Source organism: Drosophila albomicans, chromosome 2R (assembly GCF_009650485.2).
Source record: "Drosophila albomicans strain 15112-1751.03 chromosome 2R, ASM965048v2, whole genome shotgun sequence".
Lineage (NCBI taxonomy): Eukaryota > Metazoa > Arthropoda > Insecta > Diptera > Drosophilidae > Drosophila > Drosophila albomicans.
In genome coordinates, this window is record NC_047631.2 from 29982523 (window position 1) to 29985614 (window position 3092).

The following is a 3092-nucleotide window of genomic DNA, read 5'->3' on the forward strand; positions in this document are numbered from 1 at the left end:
TTATATGTGGAGTATAGCAAATATTTGTAAGGCAAAACGATTTCATGCCTCTCAAATCAGTGCTATGGACAACAATTGTTAATTAAGCTTCAATGATCTTTCACAAACTAAACGCTTTGATAATTGCCGCCAATAAATGATTCTTGAGTATTGCGAAAAGAACTGAATTGAACCCCAAAATGATATACGAAATGTGAGTTAAACCGGTTTTATGCAAATTGTTTGTATTGTAAATTATATAACATTTCTAAAGCTCCATTGTCAGTTATGTGGTGTTTGCAGTGCAGTTGATTCGCTTGAGAAGAGTTCACAGCAAGCATGGCTCGTAGTACAATGCTGGTTTACATAATCGGCCATAACACTTAAAAAGGCGCTCTCACAGCGTACATTAAAATTCAATGCTGGGCACAACAAAGTCGAAATAAAATTTTCTCAGCTCATATTTCACCCAGGCTGGGCATAATATTACGCCCAATTTGGCGCTGGCAACAACGGTGCTGGATGCTGAGTGCTGGGTGCTGGACCTGGAACACGTCTTGGGCTGTGGACCCTTGTTAACAACAGGCACTTACAATGGGACAACATTGCCCCTTTTTGTTTGTTGTACCCTGTAAATGAATGCCAGCGAGCATACGACACGTATACTTAATGTTAAGGCCACTTTTCTTAAGGCTAAAAACCTTTTTTCAATTTGCAATAAATATTTCAAGGGTATAACCACAACGGTGCAGTGCTCGCTTGTCTGCCTGATTTTGTATGTTTTTGGCAACTTAATCAGCCAGGCGAAGGCAAAACGTTAACGGATGCTTTTAGAATGCACAGCGTCGAATCGCAGGCAAGGAAACTCGCGACGATCCACGACCCAAAACATACTACAGCCAAACAATCAGCCTTACACAACCGTTCTACAGCCATGCAGGCATTCAAAGAGGCTGGCAAAAACAGGCCACAGGCAACAATTCAGATCTTGCGGCCAAAAGACTTATTGGTAGAGACAGTTGTTCTTTTTTTTTCTCTTTTGCTTCTTTCTTTTTTGGTTTTCTTGGTAGTGGGGAAACGTTAATTGCATAAAACATAAGCGAAGTATATGAAACATAATTAAATATATTTTTGGCAACTAATTAAATCAGTTGAGTTAAGAGTTTGCTCTGTTTTTTGTGGCATGCAAACAAATGACTTAGGCAACGAACTCGAACACAAGATCTTAGCACTTATCGGCCATTAGATTTTGCAGCTGCTCAGCCACCGAAAGCGTCATCATTTTCATTTTCACCCCGAAATGAAAGTGAACAGCGCGCGATTCTTTTTGGCGAAACAACAAACCAGCCAAATGATGCACCTGTTGTTGGCAAATCACTTGTCAAATCTTCGAAACTCATCAACGACCAAATTGCCGTGTCTTAAAGCAGCTGCCTTTTGTCATTGTCACAGGCATTTGTTATTTTTTTTGTGGACGGTGAAATGCAAATTGCCTTTCTTAAAAAATAGTCAAAACAAACACATTTTTGTAAATGTAAATTTTGGTCTATAGGCAAATTTCCGGTGGTCTTTTGTCAATGATTAGATGTCATCATCATCGAGTACTTTTTCGCATTCGTAACAACGAAATTTGCACTTCCTTATGCGACATTCTCATCTTCAATCGCCATCAGTGAGTTGATTTTCATTTCCATTTCGATTTCATTGAGCAATTCTCGCGCCTTGGCGTTACTTTCTCCAGATCGTGATGAGCATCTGTGCTGTACTATGGGCCATAATACGACACAACTCCGACTCTGACTCTGGCAAGCTGCTCATCAGTATGCGGGGCCATTGTCGCGGTCATTCATTGAAAGCGAAAGGTCTCCGTGTGATCTCGCTCACATCAAATTCAAATTGATTCATTTCGGATCAGTTTATGGGCATTTTTTTCGATGCTTGATTTGATGCTTTTGATGTGTGATGTTTACATTCGGCATTCGGTATTTACGAGGGCTAAGCTACATTTGTCCAAATCGTTGAATTTATGAGCTGAACATGCAAATGTCTTAATTGAAATGTTCGATAAACAAATCAAAAATGAATTATTTCCCCTAGCCACACAATTGAACTTTCGTTTTCATACAGGGATCAATGTATATCAACTTTCTTTTGCATTGGCATCTTAGTTAGTCGATAACGCTACTCATAAATCTATTGAAATCTCTGATCCAATTCGAGATGGCAATGCAATTCTTGTTGGCGCTTCGTTTACCTTTCTCTTCAAGGCACAAAGACGACAGCTCTGACAACTGGCTTCGTTTTGGGCTCCTAATTCACTTAAACTGTGGCAGAGCCGGACAGAATTAGTGCAGTTTTGTAACTTTGTGGAGCATAAAACGCACGACAACGACCACATCAACTGACCACAGCAGCGAGTATGTGCAAAGAAAAACCAAAGTATATGAAAAATTGAAAAAAATCAAAATGCATAATTATAATTTTCATGAACCAATAACTCAGTTAAGTGTAAGTTTAGTATCTGTATCTTGAGAAATTGATTTTCCTCGTTCGTTTTGCAGCCTTGTCTATCTTCTAGATTCTCAAAGCCATGGATGGGCTGGTTTCAATTTAATTAATGATTTCGAACGTCGTGTACCCGTTTTGAACTTTTCAAAGTGGATTTTGTAATCAGTTTATGGTCATTAAAATTATGAATGAAATCAGCCATATGCCAGCTAGCGCATGAAACAGCACGAGCAGCGAGTGAAAGAGATGGGAAGCTCTCTACTCTAAACAACACACGTGAGAGCGCAAGCGTAAACGACGAGCCCGACCAAACAGCTTTTTTTGTTTCTTTTGCTTTTGCTTTTCTTGTTTGCTGTTGTGTTTGCGCCGAGTGTCGAGTGAAAAGTTAGCGCAAAGTCAGCGTCGAACTTTTCCTCACTCAAAGACAAAAGCAAAGTCACGAAGCAAACACAGAATGCAGCTCAAACTCAAATTGTTTTGAGCGCTTTGCGTGTGCGCGCTCATTTCTTTGGCTTTCTTTGTTTGGTTTGCTTTGTGGCTTTCTTTCGTTGCGGCCAAAAGCAGCGCTCGCCGCTCAGCACCAGCTCACATCGACTGCCATTGTC

At 40.2% G+C, this 3092-nt stretch overlaps 1 protein-coding gene across 1 annotated transcript in view; it reads left to right on the forward strand.

The window, feature by feature from the left end:
* LOC117576396 (uridine phosphorylase 1) overlaps positions 1 to 3092 on the forward strand; it is a 239162-nt gene that overhangs the window by 148563 nt on the left and 87507 nt on the right. The window lies entirely within an intron of this gene.